Source organism: Capra hircus, chromosome 6 (genome assembly GCF_001704415.2).
Source record: "Capra hircus breed San Clemente chromosome 6, ASM170441v1, whole genome shotgun sequence".
NCBI classification, from domain to species: Eukaryota; Metazoa; Chordata; class Mammalia; order Artiodactyla; family Bovidae; genus Capra; species Capra hircus.
In genome coordinates, this window is record NC_030813.1 from 101,516,150 (window position 1) to 101,535,648 (window position 19,499).

At 41.4% G+C, this 19,499-nt stretch overlaps 1 protein-coding gene across 9 annotated transcripts in view; it reads right to left on the bottom strand.

Moving 5' to 3' along the window:
• The window catches only part of MAPK10 (mitogen-activated protein kinase 10), a 379,167-nt gene that overhangs the window by 214,679 nt on the left and 144,989 nt on the right, over positions 1 to 19,499 (bottom strand). Inside the window, exon 3 of one of the 9 annotated variants that reach the window (XM_013964768.2) lies at positions 18,728 to 18,844. The exons of the other annotated variants lie outside the window; for them this stretch is intronic. The gene's annotated coding sequence lies outside the window, so the exon portion shown is untranslated. The remainder of the gene's footprint in view (positions 1 to 18,727; positions 18,845 to 19,499) is intronic. 9 annotated transcript variants of the gene reach the window in all.

Sequence of the window (19,499 nt, forward strand, 5' to 3'; positions counted from 1 at the left end):
AGTTAGAAAAGCAAGTTCAAATTTTTGCAGTTACTTCTGAATAAAAAACAGTAGCTAATGTTTCTTCTAGTGACATTTTCAGCCTAGTATATTGTGTTTGTTATGGCATTTCTATCTAGGATTCTAATGTTTGGATCAAGGCAAATATCTCTCTTTTTGTTTATTTTCCCTAATTTATTTCTGTCTTAATCTCCAGGCTCTCTATAACCTTTGAATATGGTCATAGATTCAGTTGTATCTTAATTATCTGACAACATAAGGTACTTGTGAAGGAACAATTTGATATGCCTAAGGATTAGCATTTTGTACCACTTTCCTCTTGATTGAACATGTTTATGAAAGTTCTCCCTTTCCTTGACTTAAAAGCAGACCTTGGATAGCTCTGCTGGGATAGAGACCACTGAGGAAAAGGGGACAGGGATATGCCAACTGCCTGCAGCATTCACACTCCAAGGAAAAGTCTAGAACATTCTTGATAATCTATTGCTATATGGATAATGAGATACTATTATTGCACAGAGAATTTGCGTTTATTTTGGATAAATTTAAAGACTTTGTAGACAATCATTTTATCTAAACTATCTCATAAACCAAAGTTGAAAAGACAGGGTAAAAAAAACTCGGTAGAGAAATTTAGCCAAAATGACTTATCAAGTTTCTTACTGCATAATATATCACTCCAAAGTCAACTGCATGAGACTGTCCTTGTAAGTAACTCAATGGGAGACACTTCAAAGCTTGCCTTAATCATGCTCATTCGAAAAACTGGGTAAAAACATGACATGCATGTTGTTCTGTTCACTTATGCATATCTACTGGGTTGGCCAAAAAGTTTATCTGTGTTACAGAAAAACCCAGTGGAACTTCTTGGCCAATCCTGTACAAACTTTGGGGTTTCCCTAGAGGTTCAGTGGAAAAGAATCTGCCTATAGTGTAGGAGATGTAGGTTCAATTCCTGGGTCTGGAAGATCCCTGGAGTAGAAAATGGGTCCAACTTTTTCCTACTAAAGTGGAAAGGGGGAAAATATTTCTTTTGCCTGCCTCCTGTAAGATGGAATGTGGTCAGTGATCTAAGCACAGTCATCGTAAGGAAGTAATTCAGAGCTATGCATCAGATGGAGATTATTGCTGGGCAGTATTGGAAACGAGAGAGGGCAGTGGTAGCAGGTGTTCAGAAGCACCAGAGTCCAGAAACATCCCTTTCTTTGGCTTTTTGCCTCTGCTCATCACCCTTGGTTCTTGACTGGTCCTCCAGTCATCCATAAGATAAGCCACCTAATGCCCTTTTACCGAATTCTTCTGCTTAAACTAGCAAGAGCAAAAAAGATACCTTTGCAGGGTAGAAACTATACAGAAAAAAAAAAAAAAAAAAACCAACTACATGGTACCCAGGAAAGTTACAATTAGGTCCAATACAAGGACTTTCTCAGTCAATGGTTAAAGATTATCACTAGCTCCTTAATGGAGAGGAAGTGGAGATAACTGCCGGAATCTATTTACTTCTTTATATTCAATTATATGTTGATCTCATTAGGAAAATTGGTTTGACATTCTCAACAAATTTTATCATCATTCTCATAACATCCTGAGTTGAAGACTTCTAGTGTGGGTTTTGTTTTTTTTTCACATATAGATATCATGACTGGATAATTAAATCCAATAATATGTTATCCAGATGAACAGAACTAGAAATGTACAAGAGAAGATCTTCTTTACTTCTCTTGAGATAATTTTAGTTCAAATTAGATAGTCCTAGTACTAAGAAATGTTACCCTAAGCTACAAATATATGGAAATATTCAGCTGCAAAATACAACAGAATAAAATTGCCATAAAAATGTATTTTATCAAAGACACAAGAGTTAAAGACAACAACATTAGGCTGAATTGGCAAAACAAATCTAAGATATTCACACCCTCTTTATCTTAAGCCACATTTAATCTCTTTTCAATTATGCTTTTTATTTGTGAAAATCTGTATGTCAATGAATTAGTTGCATAAATAAATATAAAAATATTCCCAAATAAGCCTCAACCTCTATTAATATAAATATTATTTCAATTTTGAAATACTTTCAAAATCAAATGGATTAAGTATTCCCAAATGTGGAAAAAAACACAATTTTTTTTACATAAACCAATTATATAAATATATTTTACATCATTAAATAATCATAATTTCCATCAATAAAGTGGTTTAATTGATATTATATATTTTATCCAGGCAATTATTTAAAAACAAGCAGTACATATACATGAGTATTTGTAGATGTGTATAATGGCATATGTGTTACTAAACTACCTATGTTGGTCCTTAGGTCCATAGCTCCTACTGTCTAAGCAGCCATATTCTGCACCTTTTTGGGCCAGCCCTACCATCACAGCTGACTGGACTGGGCTGACCTAGGGTAGAGAGCTACATCAAACCTCTTGTGTTCTGGCTCAAAATTGTGATTTGGGTCAACTATATTTTTCCTTGAAATTTGAAACAGGAAAATTAAGAGACTGTACAAATTAAATGAAAGAATAAGTTGTGCTTTAAAATGAGGCTATGGAAGTGTAAGAAGAAAGCACATGCTACTTTAACAACACACGTCAGTTAAAATTAAAACGTAGCAGGAGGTAGGACAAAATATAAAAGACAAAAAGGGAGACAAAAGAGTTAGGGATGGAGACCTGTTCTGCAGAAGGAGTTGTGAAAAAGTTTCCACACAGTAGGAAGCCCTCTCACACGCAGGTCTGTGGGGAGTTTTCAAATCTCAGAAGGCAACACAAAACAAACAAATTAAATGAACAAAAAAAAAAACACTGAATACACACCTAATTGCCAAAAGAGAACTTTCCCTTGATAGGCTCTAACCCCTTCACAGAACAAAGGATTGAGCAAATACCAAAGGAGAGCTGCATACCAGCCCCTCCCCACCTGGAGGCAGAGAGGCAGGCTTCCTACAGTCAGAGCCAGAAGACAGAGATGGCACCTTCCACCACACTGTGAGCAGGCTCCCAGCTGCTAACCAGGTCTTCCTGAGATCCTGGATGGTTGACATCTGCCAGGAGGGTCATATTCTGAGATCAGCTCTCTAGAAGAGACATACAGTACACCTGAGATGGTGCTCTCATGACACACCCAGGAAACTGCACGGCCTGGACCAGGGAGGTGATTAAGACACACGGTCCACCTGGGACAGTTGCTCACCAAGAACCTGGTCACCTGAGCTGCTCAGACCTGGGAAGGCACAAAATGCACACCCAACCCACAGAGACTGAGCCAGAACTGTGTCTGAGTGTCTCTTGTGAAGATAAGGGTCAGCAGTGGCCTGCCACAGGGGCAGGGGCTCTGGGTGCAGCAGACCTGAGTACGGCACAAGCCTTCTTGGAGGAGGTCACCATTAACCCCATCATAGAACCACCAGAACCTACACGGGACTGGGGGAAACAGACTCTTGGAGGGCACAAACAAGACCTCGTGTGCACCAGGACCCAGGAGAAAGGAGCAGTGAACCCACAAGAAACTGACCTAGACAGGACCATGAGTGTCCAGGAGTCTCCGGCAGAGGTGTGGGTTGGTGGTGGCCTGCTTCAGGGTCAGTCACTGAGTGTAGTCATGCATGCATGGGACATTTTGAAGGAGGTCCCCATTATCTTCATTACCTCCATCATAGTTTGGCCTCAGGTCAAACTACAGGGAAGGAACACAGGCCTGCCCAACAGAAAATTGGATTAAAGATTTACTGAACATGGTCCCGCCCACCAGAATAAGACCCAGTTTTCCCCTAAGTCAGTCTCTCCCATCAGGAAGCTTCCATAAACCTCTTATCCTTATCCATCAGAGGGCTGCTGCTTGCTGCTGCTGCTAAGTTGCTTCAGTCATGTCCGACTCTGTGTGACCCCATAGACAGCAGCCCATCAGGCTCCCTCGTCCCTGGGATTCTCCAGAGAAGAACACTGGAGTGGGCTGCCATTTCCTTCTCCAATGCATAAAAGCGAAAAGTGAAAGTGAAGTCATTCAGTCGTGTCCAACTCTTAGCAACCCCATGGACTGCAGCCCACCAGGCTCCTCCATCCATGGGATTTTCCAGGCAAGAGTACTGCAGCAGGGTGCCATTGCCTTCTCTGCCATCAAAGGGCAGACAGACTGAAAAACACAATCACAGTAAACTAACCAAACTGATCACAAGGACCACAGCCTTGTCTAGCTCAATGAAACCATTAGCCATGCCATGTAGGGACACCCAAGACAGACAGGTCATGGCGGAGAGTTCTGACAAAACGTGGCCCACTGGAGAAGGGAATGGAAAGCCACTTCAGTATTTTTACCTTGGGAACCCCATGAACAGTATGAAAACACAAAAAGATAGGACACTGAAAGATGAACTCCCCAGGTCAGTAGGTGCCCAATATGCTACTGGAGATCAGTGGAGAAATAACTCCAGAAAGAATGAAGAGATGGAGCCATAGCAAAAACAGCACCAAGTTGTAGATGTGACTGGTGATAGAAACAAAGTCTGATACTGTAACAAGCAATACTGCATAGGAACCCGGAATGTCAGGTCCATGAATCAAGGCAAATTGGAAGTGGTCAAACAGGAGATGACAAGAATGAACATTGACATTTTAGGAATCAGAGAACTGAAATGGACTGGAATGGGTCAATTTAACTCAGATGACCATTATATCTACTACTGTGGGCAGGAATCCCTTAGAAGAAATGGAGTAGCCATCATGGTCAACAAAAAAGTCCGAAATGCAGTACTTGGATGCAATCTCAAAAATGACAGAAAGATCTCTGTTCTTTCCCAAGGCAAACCATTCAATATCATGGTAATCCAAGTCTATGCCCCAACCAGTAACACTGAAGAAGCTGAAGTTGAATGGTTCTATGAAGACCTACAAGACCTTTTAGAATTAACAACCAAAAAAGATGTCCTTCTCATTATAGGGGACTGGAATGCAAAAGTAGGAAGTCAAGAAACACCTGGAGTAACAGGCAAATTTGGCCTTGGAGTACAGAATGAAGCAGGGCAAAGGCTAATAGAGTTTTGCCAAGAGAACTCACTGATCACAGCAAACATCCTCTTCCAACAAAACAAGAGAAGACCTGTAGAGACACATGGACATCACCAGATGGTCAACAGTGAAATCAGACTGATTATATTCTTTGCAGCCAAAGATGGAAAAGCTCTATACAGTCAGCAAAAACAGGACCGGGAGCTGCCTGTGGCTTAGATCAGGAACTCCTTATTGCCAAATTCACACTTAAATTGAAGAAAGTAGGGAAAACCACCAGACCACTGGGGTATGACCTATATCAAATCCCTTATGATTATACAGTGGAAGTGACAAATAGATTTAAGGGATTAGATGTGATAGACAGAGTGCCTGAAGAACTATGGACAGAGGTTTGTGACATTGTATAGGAGTCAGGGATCAAGACTATTTCCAAGAAAAAGAAATGCAAACAGGCAAAATGGTTGTCTGAGGAGGCCTTACAAACAGATGGAAAGAAGAGAAGCCAAAGGCAAGGGAGAAAAGGAAAGATATACGCATTTGAATGTAGAGTTCCAAAGAAGAGCACAGAGAGAGAAGAAAACCTTCCTCAGTAATCAATGCAAAGAAATAGAGGAAAACAATAAAATGGAAAAGACTAGAGATCTCTTCAAGAAAATTAGAGATACCAAGGGAACATTTCATGCAAACATAGGCACAATAAAGGACAGAAATGGTATGGACCTAACAGAAGCAGAAGATATTAAGAAGAGGTGGCAAGAATACACAGAAGAACTATACAAAAAAGATCTTCATGACCCAGATAACCACAACGGTGTGATCACTCACCTAGAGCCAGATATCCTGGAATGCAAAGTCAAGTGGGCCTTAGGAAGCATCACTACAATCAAAGCTAGTGGAGATGATGGAATTCCAGTTGAGCTATTTCAAATCCTAAAAGATGATGCTGTGAAAGTGCTGCACTCAATATGCCAGCAAATTTGGAAAACTCAGCAGTGGCCATAGGACTGGAAAATGTCAGTTTTCATTCCAATCCCAAAGAAAGACAATGCCAAAGAATACTCAAACTACTGCACAATTGCACTCATCTCACACGGTAGCAAAGTAATGCTCAAAATTCTCCAAGCCAGGCTTCAACAGTACAACACTATGTGAACCATGAACTTTCAGATGTTCTAGCTGGATTTAGAAAAGGCAGAGGAACCAGAGATCAAATTACCAACAACTGTTAGATCATCGAAAATTCAAGAGTTCCAGAATAACATCTACTTTGGCTTTATTGACTACACCAAAGCCTAGGACTGTGTGGATCACAACAAGCTGTGGAAAATTCTTCAAGAGATGGGAATACCAGACCACCTGACCTGTCTCCTGGGAATCTGTATGCAGGTCAAGAAGCAACAGTTAGAACTGGACATGGAACAACAGAATGGTTCCAAACTGGGAAGGAGTACATCAAGGCTGTATATTGTCACCCTGCTTATTTAACTTATATGCAGAGTACATCATGAGATATGCCAGGTTGGATGAAGCACAATCTGGTATCAAGATTTCCAGGAGAAATATCAATAATCTCAGATACAGAGATGACACCACCTTTATGGCAGAAAGCGAAGAAGAACTAAAGAGCCTCTTGATGAAAGTGAAAGAGAAGACTGAAAAAGCTGGCTTAAAACTCAACATTCAGAAAACTAAGATCATGGCATCTGGTCCCATCACTTCATGGCAAATAGATGGGGAAACAGTGGAACCAGTGGCTGACTTTATTTTGGGGGGGCTCCAAAATCACTGCAGATGGTGACTGCAGCCATGAAATTAAGACACTTGCTCCTTGGTAGAAAAGTTATGACCCCTAGATGGCATATTAAAAAGCAGAGACATTACTTTACCAACACAGGTTCATCTAGTCAAAGCTACAGTTTTTCCAGTAGTCAGGTATAGATGTGAGAGTCGGACTATAAAGAAATCTGAGCACAGAAGAATTGATGCTTTTGAACTATAGTGTTGGATAAGAATCGTGAGAGTCCCTTGGACTGGAAGGAGATCCAACCAGTCCATCCTAAAGGAAATCAGTCCTGAATATTCATTGGAAGGACTGATGCTGAAGCTGAAAATCCAATACCTTGTCCTCTTGATGCAAAGAACCAACTCATTGGAAAAGACTCTGAAGTTTTGAAAGATTGAAGTCGGGAGGAGAAGGGGACAACAGAAGACGAGATGTTTGAATGGCATCACCAACTCAATGGATGTGAGTTTGAGTAGGCTTCGGGAGTTGGTGATGGATAGGGAAGCTTGGCATGCTGCAGTCCATGGGACTGCAAAGAGTCAGACATGACTGAGTGACTGAAATGAACTGAACTGAACTGAGTGCTTATCCTATGTGCCCAAAACTATGCTAAATATGTTACATGCATCATCTCATGTAATCTTAATGATGCTGCTAAGTCATTTCAGTCGTGTCCGACTCTGTGCGACCCCATAGATGGCAGCCCACCAGGCTCCCCCATCCCTGGGATTCTCCAGGCAAGAACACTGGAGTGGGTTGCCATTTCCTTCTCTAATGCATGAAAGCGAAAAGTGAAAGTGAAGTCGCTCTGTCGTGTCCAACCCTTAGCATGTCCTACAGCCTACCAGGCTCCTCTGTCCATGGGATTTTCCAGGCAAGAGTACTGGAGTGGGGTGCCATTGCTTTCTCCAATCTTAATGATAACCCTATGTAATAGACATTCTTTTTAGTCACAATTTAAAGAGTAGCAAACTGAGTCACAGAGAGGGTAAGTAGTTTGCCCAAAGTCAAATATTTGTGTAAAACCAGAATTAATATAGAACATGAGTATCTGAATCCATATTTCTTATACTTATTCACTGTACAATCCTGCCAGTTATATGAGAAAATGGCAACTAAAAAACCATAAGAAAAGATCATGTCCTTTCCTGAAAAGGAAAGACAATCTAAAGCAAGAATCTTGTATATCTAGTTCCCCAAAAGATCAACTACAATATACATCCTATCCTTGGGCTTATGTAAGATTTCTAAATCCTCAAAGTCAAATGTGCCAAGTAAACATAATTGATACATACACTTCTATATGCTCAACAAATTGTTCTACTTATGAGTCCTTCTACCCTGTCTTAATATATATAAATTTGAACAGTCACCAAAAAAGTACTTTCCATATATATATATTTTTTTAATTACCATTGTACTCTTGATTTGAGGAACACCGTGATGTTGAACTTGAAATTGAGCTTATAATTTACCAAAATCACAATTAAGCATTTTTAATTATCAAAGAGGGACAGAGTGCTTATCAAGGAACTCAATTATAAATATTCATTCAGCAGCTATTATTGCATGGTTGTAGGCACTGAAGATGTAACAATGAATCAATCAAACAATAAAAGAATTCCTGCCTTCACTGAATTTGCATTCTATTTGTACAAGACAATTGAAAAAAATTAATGTGGTGCAGTACAAGATCCATACCAATAGACAGCTTCTAGAAGAATGATGCCAAACCACAACTTCAAACTGCATGGCCAGAGCTGACCAAGTTCATCCACATAATTGAAAAAGAGAACACTTATGAGAACTCTCCCTAAATGTGCCCACTGTTGGAATTCTATGTTTGACCTTTTTAAGAACTATTTACACAGTGTGGGCATAGATAAGTCATAAATTATAATGACTGTCCAAAATGAGAAACTTATTTGCACATGCCCATTCTGGTTGGCTGACTTCCCAGATGAATTCTGTATGAGAATATAATAAAATTCAGATGGAATTCATGATTTTGAACTGGACTTACAGAATAGTAATTAAAGTCTGCAGTGCTAATAACAGATTTAGTAAATCAGTATTATTAAATTTCTATATCAAATAATATAAAATTTGAGAGTTAAAAAAGAGCAAAAAAGCTTATCTCAGCATGGTTTTGAATAAAAGTAAAAGTAGTATTTACATAAAAATGAGACACCCAACATTTCCTTATAAAGATACATACCTCTAATACCAAAACAGGCCACTCAAAAATATACATGCAGCTCTTTCCCACACACGTAACAGAGTCTGATTCCATTTCTGATGCTTGATTGCTGACACTTATCCAGTTTTCCCCTTTCCCCTCCCCTCCTGCCCCACATGTAGGAAAACTGAGAAGAAAGCTCAGATGCCCCCTCTCTTGGTGATGTCAGGAAGTTCAAAATACTCAAGTCCTGGTCCATAGGGTTACAAAGAGCTGGACACAACTGAAGCAACTTAGTATGCATACAAAACTTTGCACAGCTTTTTGAAGCAAGTATGGTATCATCAGTCTTAACATCTGAAGCAAATATCGGGTGGGAGATCCATCTCTCCTCTTCAGGGTGACCAGAACAACTGACCCAGCAGGCATGTCCAAATGATAATCAACCAGCGATGGTAGGGTCAGGAAGGTTGGGGGAGGTCTTTCTCCTCTTGCTCAGGCTTGCTAACTAGCTCTGCTGCCTGTGGACTAGCTTGTGCTTTGAGCTGTGCCTCTCTTTGCTGCATTTGCTGAGTCCCTGCTCAAGCTTCTGTTGTGGATTCAACTGACCTGCACCAAAAGTTTCACTCTTTGGCACTTAGGACAGGAGAATGGAATTGGGGCCCACCTTGAAGTGACTGTGATCATGCGTCTCACCCTGGACCTATCTGTGAGTCATGTGTCTTGATTCCAGCACACAATGCCACTGATGCTAGACTCAAGAGTATGTGTTTCACTGAGGAACTGGCCCTTTTTTAGAGCAGCAGTCCTCAGTCTTTTGGGTATCGTGGAAGACAATTTTTTTTTTTTTTTTTTTTTACAAACAGGACAAAGGGTATGGTTTGGGAAGGATTGAAATACATTTAGGGTTAGTGCTCTTGTGATAATCTAATGTTGCTGCTGATCTGAAAGGAGGCGGAGCTCAGATGGTCAAGCAAGTGAAGAGGAACAGCTGTCAGTACAGATGAAGCTTCACTCACCTGCTGTTCACCCTCTGTGGTGCAACCCAGTTCCTAACAAGTACACGTGGTACTGACCCAGGGTTTGGGGACCCCTGCTGTAGAGTGCTCAGGAGAAAGACCAATATCCTGTACAAGGGATGGGCCCCCTGGCTGATCTCTTGTGTGGACGAAAAGCAGTTACTATGTGGCATGCTAAGGTCCCACTCTAAGAACAGATGGCTGAAACTAGGACACTATCAACTGCCTTTGCTAATGCTGCTGCCTATACCTCTGTCAACAATAAAGGTCTTTACCTTCGGATTACCAAGAAAAACAGCCACGCTCCCCCCACGCCCCCCCACGCCCCACCCCATGACACAGCCAAGGGTTAAGCCAAACACAACATCAACCTGAATTTCTTAAATTCCACAAAGTAACCATTGACATGGAGGAGAACTCTAATATTTCAGATACTGATTTGAGGCTTCTGAAAGAAGAAACATAAATACGAAGTGTATAGAGGACAACCTTTCCATTGAAGTATACTGAACAAAACAACCATAAACAGAAAACTAATACAGGAGATGGAAACAAACAAAAAATGAAACAGAGGTCCATACCTTGACTAACTGGAACACCAAATTTTACTAAAAAAAAATTTATACAACAAAAAGATAAAAGGAAAATAATTAGCTTTCATGCCTTTACAATGTTGGTTCTGAATCAATTTTAACAAATATTGAAATGCACCAACTGTCAAATTCTCACGTTGTTCAATCACTAAGTCATATCTGACACTTAACAACCTCATGGACTGCAGCACGCCCGGATTCCCTGTCCTTCACTATCCCCCAAAGTTTGCTCAAACTTATGTTCATTGAGTCAGTGATACCATTCAACATCTCACCCACTATCACCCCTTCTCCTCCTGACCTCAATTTTTCCCAGCATTAAGGTCTTTCCCAATGAGTCAGCTCTTTGCATCAGGTGGCAAAAGTATTGGAGTTTCAGTTTCAGCATCAGTTCAGTTCAGTTCATTTCAGTTCAGTTGCTAGGTCATGTCCGACTCATTGCAACCTCATGAACACAGGATATCAGGCCTCCCTGTCCATCACCAACTCCCAGAGTCCATCCAAACCCATGTCCATCGAGTCAGTGATGCCATCCAACCATCTCATCCTCTGTCATCCCCTTCTCCTCCTGCTTTCAATCTTTCCCAGAATCAGGGTCTTTTCAAATGAGTCAACTCTTCGCATCAGGTGGCTAAAATATTGTAGTTTCAGCTTCTACATCAGTCCTTCCAAAGAACACCCAGGACTGATCTCCTTTAGGATGGACTGGTTGGATCTCCTTGCAGTCCAAGGGACTCTCAAGAGTCTTCTCCAACATCACAGTTCAAAAACATCAATGCTTCGGTGCTCAGCTTTCTTTATAGTCCAACTCTCACATCCTTACATGACCACTGGAAAAACCATAGCCTTGACTAGACAGACCTTTGTTGGGAAAGTAATGTCTCTGCTTTTGAATATGCTATCTAGGTTGGTCATAACTTTCCTTCCAAGGAGTAAGCGTCTTTTAATTTCATGGCTGCAATCATCATCTGCAGTGATTTTGGAGCCCAGAAAAATAAAGTCAGCCACTTGTTCCACTGTTTCCCCATCTATTTGCCATGAAGTGACGGGACCAGATGCCATGATCTTAGTTTTCTGAATGTTGAATTTTAAACCAACTTTTTCACTCTCCTCTTTCACTTTCATCAAGAGGCTCTTTAGTTCTTCTTCATTTTCTACCATAAGGGTGGTGTCATCTGCATATCTGAGGTTATTGATATTTCTCCCAGAAATCTTGATTCCAGCTTGTGCTTCTTCCAGCCCAGCATTTCTCATGATGTACTCTGCATAGAAGTTAAATAAGCAGAGTGACAATATACAGCCTTGACCTACTCCTTTTCCTATTTGGAACCAGTCTGTTGTTCCAAATCCAGTTCTAACTGTTGCTTCCTGACTTGCATACAGGTTTCTCAACAGGCAGGTCAGGTGGTCTGGTATTCCCATCTCTTTCAGAATTTTCCACAGTTTATTGTGATCCACACAGTCAAAGGTTTTGGCACAGTCAATAAAGCAGTAACAGATGTTTTTTTGGAAATCTCTTTTTTGATGATCCAGCGGATGTTGGCAATTTGATCTCTGGTTCCTCTGCCTTTTCTAAATCCAGCTTGAACGTCTGGAAGTTCACGGTTCATGTATTGCTGAAGCCTGGCTTGGAGAATTCTGAGCATTACTTTACTAGCATGTGAAATGAGTGCAATTGTGCAGTAGTTTGAGTATTCTTTGGCATTGCCTTTCTTTGGGATTGGAATGAAAACTGACTTTTCCAGTCCTGTGACCATTGCTGAGTTTTCCAGTTTGCTGGCATATTGAGTGCAGCACTTTCACAGCATCATCTTTCAGGATTTGAAATAGCTCAACTGGAATGCCATCATCTCCACTAGCTTTCTTTGTAGTGATGCTTTCTAATGCCCACTTGACATCACATTCTAGGATATTTGGCTCTAGCTGAGTGATCACACCATCGTGGTTATCTGGGTCCTGAAAATCTTTTCTGTATACTTTTTCTGTGTATTCTTGCCACCTCTTCTTAATATCTTCTGCTTCTGTTAGGTCCATACCATTTCTGTCCTTTATTGTGCCTATGTTTGCATGAAATGTTCCCTTGGTATCTCTAATTTTCTTGAAGAGATCTCTAGTCTTTCCCATTCTATTGTTTTCCTCCATTTCTTTGCATTGATCGCTGAGAAAGACTTTCTTATCTCTCCTTGCTATTCTTTGGAACTCTGCCTTCAGATGGGTATATTTTTCCTTTTCTCATTTGCTTTTCACTTCTCTTCTTTTCACAGCTATTTGTAAGGCCTCCCCAGACAGCCATTTTGCTTTTTTACATTTCTTTTTCTTGGGGATGGTCTTGATTCCTGTCTCCTGTACAATGTCACGAACCTCCATACAAAGTTCATCAGGCACTCTGTCTATCAGATCTAGTCCCTTAAATCTATTTCTCACTTCCATTGTATAGTCAGAAGGGATTTGATTTAGGTCATACCTGATAGGTCTAGTGGTTTTCTCCACTTTTTTCAATTTCAGTCTGAATTTGGCAATAAGGAGTTCATGATCCGAACCACAGTCAGCTCCAGGTCTTGTTTTTGCTGACTGTATAGAGCTTCTCCATCTTTGGCTACAAAGAATATAATCAATCTGATTTCAGTGTTGACCATCTGGTGATGTCCATGTGTGGAGTCTTCTCTTGTGTTGTTGGAAGAGGGTGTTTGCTATGGCCAGTGTGTTCTCTTGGTAGAACTCTATTAGCCTTTGCCCTGCTTCATTCTGTACTCCAAGGCCAAATTTGCCTGTTATTCCAGGTGTTTTTTGACTTCCTACTTTTGCATTCCAGCCCCCTATAATGAAAGGACATCTTTTTGGGGTGTTAGTTCCAGAAGGTCTTGTAGGTCTTCATAGAACTGTTCTCAACTTCAGCTTTTCAGCATTACTGGTCAAGCATAGACTTGGATTACCGTGATATTGAATGGTTTGCCTTGAAAATGAACAGAGATCATTCTGTCGCTTTTGAGATTGCATCCAAGTACTGCATTTTGGACTCTTTTGTTGACTATGACAGCTACTCCGTCTCTTCTAAGGGATTCCTATCCACAATAGTAGATAAAATGGTCATCTGAGTTGAATTCACCCATTCCAATCCATTTCAGTTCTCTGATTCCTAAAATGTCAATGTTCATTGTTGCCATCTCCTGTTTGACCACTTCCAATTTGCTTTGATTCACAGACCTACCAGGTGGCTATGTAATATTGCTCTTTACAGCATCAAACCTTGCTTCTATCACCCGTTCCATTGACAACTGGATGTTGTTTTTGCTTTGGCTCCAACTCTTCATTCTTTCTGGAGTTATTTCTCCACTGATCTCCAGTAGCATATTGGGCACCTACCGAGCTGGGGAGTTCATCTTTCAGTGTCCTATCTTTTTGCCTTTTCAAACTGTTCATGGGGTTCTTAAGGCAAGAATACTGAAGTGGTTTACCATTCCCTTCTCCAGTGGACCACATTCTGTCAGGCCTCTCCACCATGACCCGTCCATCTTGGGTAGCCCCATATGGCATGGCTCATAGTTTCACTGAGTTAGACAAGGCTGTGGTCCATGTGATCAGATTGGCTTGTTGTCTGCGATTGTAGTTTCAGTCTGTCTGCTGTCGGATCCCCTCTCTCAGTGCCTACCGTCTTACTTGGGTTTCACTTACCTTGGACATGGAGTCTCTCTACACAGCTGCTCCAGCAAAGTGCAGCCTTGCAATGAATACTCAGGGTTGAGTTCCTTTAGGATCGGCTGGTTTGATTTCCGTGTTTTTCAAAGACTCTCACGACCTCCATCAATTTGGGGACTCAAATTAATTTAAACTAGGGTGATGGCACCCCACTCCATTACTCTTTCCTAGAAAATTGCATGGATGGAGGAGCCTGGTAGGCTGCAGTCCATGGGGTTGCGAAGAGACGGACATGACTAAGTGACTTCTCTTTCACTTTTCACTTTCATGCATTGGAGAAGGAAATGGCAACCCACTCCAGTGTTCTTGCCTGGAGAATCCCAGGAACGGGGGAACCTGATGGGCTGCCATCTATGGGGTCCCACAGAGTCGGACACGACTGAAGTGACTTAGCAGCAGCAGCAGCAGGGCATCTACTAAACTTATACCAAGTATTTTTTATACTCACAGGAAAGTTATAAGATATAAAATAGAGATAGAATCCATTCTCCTCTTAACCACCAGAACTATTCTTTGCCTAAATTTCACACAGCCATGAAGACCCCATGGAGGAAGCCATGGCAACTGATTCTATTCTTGCCTAGAGAATCCCATGGAAAGAGAAGCCTGGTGGGCTACAGTCCATAGGGTCACAAACAGTCAGACACGATTGAAACAACTTAGCACAAATGCACACATGATGTCCACCGCTCTAAAATATCTTCCAGAGGTCATGGATACTCTGAACCAAATTAAATTAAGTCTTTGGTACTCACAACTGGCTTCTTAAAAAGGAACTCCATGGACCTTCCCCTTAGAGGACTATTATAAGACCTATTTAGGAAAAGGGTGATAATGACCCCTATTCCTTCATCAACAGCCAGATTTGGGTTTTTTTAAATCTGAATGAATGAATAGCACCTCAGGGTGGATTACTAATATTTACTATTACTATTACCTAATACCACAGTCTTACCCATTTAAGGTCTCCACACCCAATACTATTAAAATTATTGATTGGATGGATCCAATCAGCTATTGGTGTATATTTTGGTGTTATAGATTTGGTTAATATGCTGTCTTCAGTGCCTATTTCAACAGTCTCTCAGTCACAGTTTACAGCTTGCCTTCACCTTTGAAGGGACAGAACACACATCCTGGCTACCCATGGTCGAATACTTCAACTGCCCTGCCATGACACACAGTGTTTGTGGCAAAGTCTAAACTTTATCCAGCTTTCTCCAGGGGCAAGTGTTATATCACACTGATGACATTTTTCTCCACAGAGATTCAGTTGAAACACTTAGTCAAGACATACAAACATTTACAAACAAGCTCACAAAAAAACGGGATGCCCCACACAAAGTAGAAGTTCCCACCATCTCAGTTAAATTCCTGAAAACTATTTGGTAAGCCAAGTGTCACTTTATCTCTATCAAGAAATAGTTGTTAACCCTCAGCATTCAGTGTTAAACAAGCCCAGCATCTTTTATGCCTTTCTGGGTTCAGGACACACTATATGCCTCACTTGCAAGTTTTACTTAAGCCCGTTTAGGGGCTGTCCTAAAGAATCGCCTGCAATGCAGGATTCCTGGGTTCAATTCCTGAGTTGGGAAGATCCCCTGAAGAAGGGAATGGCAACCCACTCAAGTATTCTTGCCTGGAGAATTCCATAGACAGAGGAGCCTGGCAGCCACAGGGTTGCAAAGAGTCAGACATGACTGAGCAACTAACACTTTCACTTTCAAACCCATTTATGCTGTTATTTACAAATAAGCCCATCTAGAATGGGACCTCCCCAAAAAAAGGCTCTAAAATATATCCAAATTGCAATACAGAAGGTCTTCCCACTAGTGCCCTCTGCTTTCTTGAGATTTCTTCAGTTCAAAGACCAGTAATTTTTTAATCTCATTTCCTGGAATCTCTGGACCACCTGTGATGGACAGGAATTGCCCATGGACTGTGGCACAAGACACTGCCCTCCTCAGTTACATTCCATCAGAGTGGCATTTGCTGCTTGCATTCAGTACTCTTCTGAAAAGAGGCGCTCTCACAGGGTCTGAGTCCAAGATCCTCCACACTCAGCTGCCTTGAGTCATGGAAGCACAACCTGCAAGAATCCCACCACCACTGAGGCCTCCTTGCTACAGAACTGCGTCAAACCCGGGCCCCTTATCACTTCCCTGCAGGAGGAAGTGGCCCACCCTGTTCCACCCTCACCCCTCACCCCCTTTCCACTTCCGGGCAAGCTGATAAGAAAGCACCAGATGCTCCCTGATTTGGCACCAGCAGGACATTTGGATCACACAACCTCTGTACCATGCATAAAGAAACTCTCACCCCCAACCATAAAGAAACCCCAAGCCAGTCTCTTTCCCTTGCTTTCTCATGCCTCTCTTTCCCTTGCTTTCTCATGCCATTTTTGAACCTGCTTAGGAACATACCCTGCTGTCCCCCAACAATTTCATCATATAAGCAATAACCCTTTTCGTACCCTCTCAGTACATGTGTAGCATCATTACTCAACATAAGAACCAAATTTGGGGTGCCTCCCTCTGCAGGCTGAGCACAACACCCCTCTACATTAATGGGTTAAACATGCCACAGTTTTTATTTTAAAACTTTTTTGAACTATGGCTTACTTAACATTTTGTAATACCCAAAATTCCATTTGTAAGAATTAGATCTCTACCTCAATTCTGATGAGCTTCCCTGGTGGCTCAGATGGTAACGTATCTGCCTACAATGCAGGAAACCTGGGTTTGATCCCTGGGTTGAGAAGATCCCCTGAAGAAGGGAATGGCAACCCATTCCACCATCCTTGCCTGGGAAATTCCATGGACCGAAGAGCCTGATGGGCTACAGTCCATGGGATTGCAAAGAGTCAACACAACTGAGAGACAAACACTTTCACTTTTCATTTTTCAATTCTGATGATCTGAGTACATATAGAAACAAAGCTTTCCCTGAGCTTTCATGTAACAAACATTTATGGGACATCCCTGGTGGCCCAGTGGTTAAGAATCCACCTTGAGATGCAGGAAATGCTAGTTCAGTCCCTGTTCGGGGGACCTAGGATCCCACATGCAGTGGGGCAACTAAGCCCATGCACCTTTGCTCTGCGAAGGAAGATCCCACACAAGAAATGAAGATCCCGTGTGCCACAACTAAGGTCTGAGGCAGCCAAATAAATAAATATTAAAAAAAACATTTATTGAATACATACTACAAAACATTTCTTGAATATATACTACATAAACAGATCAAAGCCATTTCAGGAAATGCTAATTTTCAATTGTGACAAGTTCCAGGGAAGAAAAGTCTACGAGGCTGGGTGGACCTGTCTGTTATAATGGATGGGATCAATCCTAGACAGGAAGTTTAAGGAACTGATATCTGTGCTGAAAGCTGAAGAATGAGAAGTGAACTAGTGGATAGTGATGAGAATTCCAGGCAGGACTAACACAGGACAGGGGGAGCTTAGGGAAATCTGAGGGCCTGAAACTCAGAGCAGTCAATGCCATCAGATGGTTTCAGGGTAAGCAAAACATCAGCAGACTTGTGTTTTTAAATGATCACTCTGAGTCAGCATGAAGAATGAATTGAAGAAGGTTGAGTAGTAGAAGATCAAGTGTCAATACCAAATACCAGTACATAGTCACTGCAGAGGATGGTAAATACCTCAGTTTGTGTTTTCTTCTAAGTTTAGATTAAGTTCAGAGAACTTCATCTTCTGAAATGGACATTTAGAGAAAAATTACTCACAATTAATGCCTTCACCATTTATAGAAGTAATATCTTAAATATGACTCTCTATAGCAATGAAAATTAAGCCTCATTTATTTTGCAGTAATCTAAAACTTATAGACAGCAGATGTTTAGTTGGCCTAAAGAAACCTTGAAGCTGACTGTTCCCAATTAGTGTGGAAATTCAACTGCTAAAGTATATTAATACCCTAGAGGGAAAAACAGTTTAAATACCCACACAAGAATCTAAATAGTTTAATACATTTGGTTTCTGTGGAGAAAACAGTCAGTAGCAGGCCGTGTGTGCATACTAAGTCACTTCGGTCATGTCATGTCTGACTCTTTGCGATCCTGTGAACCAAAGCCTGCCTGGCTCCTCTGTTCATGGGATTCTCCAAGCAAGAATCCTGGAGTGGGTTGCCATGTCCTCTTCCAGGGGATCTTCCTGACCCAGGGATCAAACCCATGTCTTTTATGTCTCCTGAATTGGCAAGTGGGTTCTTTACCACTAGTGCCAACTGGGAATCCAATAGCAGGCTTGAGACTGCTAATTCTAAAAAGGCTTGCATGAAAGTTGGGCCATTGGCTGAAGTATGGGAACTTGTATTTGAGGCACATTTCCACCATTACTAGAACTGGCCATGCCAAAATTGTGTGCACACACAATGTGGTTTTGGCCAAACACGTGCTTTCCTTCTGAGACTCTCAATATTGGTACATACCAGGCAAACAGGACAATGTGACTAGACTTCTTGGGCAGTGAGTCTCCAGTGAGCTTCCCCTGTAGCCATGTTGTCACAATTTTTTTGCTGGAGGGATTAGGCAGGTCCTCTGAGACTCTGCTGGGAGAAGTAAGACTTAGGAAGCTGGAATGTGATTCCCCTCAGATGTCAGCCCACCTGTCTGTTTCTTTTGCTGATCCTGCCTTGCATCCTTTCACTCTAATAAATCTTGGCTGTGAGTATGCCTATACTCAGTCCTATGAGTCCCTGAATCCACCTCCAAACCTGACAACAGTCTTGTGACCCTGACAGTTTTCATATTTTATCAGTAAAATAATAGGAATGAACAAATACATCATTTATTCCTATTTTGGAATTCTTATACTTAATAATTTTTAATAAGATATTAACATATTATTTGCCTAGTCATATTTAAAAGTAATAAGCATTTCTAGAAGATATATACTGTATTCCTGGTGCCCACTGATCTAAGCATCATAGTTAAGTTTCTCTCCTATATATTCTCTACAAATTTTTCCATGGATATATACTCTGTTGGTCTTCCCAGGTGACTCAGTGGGTAAAGAATCTGCCTGCAATGCAGGAGACACGAATTCAATTCCTAGATCTGGAAGCTTCCCTGGAGGAAGGCATGACAACCCACTCCACTGTTCTTGTCTGGAGAATCCCATGGACTGAGGAGCCTGGCGGGCTATAGGTGGCAAAGAGTCGGACAGGATTGAAGCAGCTGAGCCCACATATACAGTCTGTA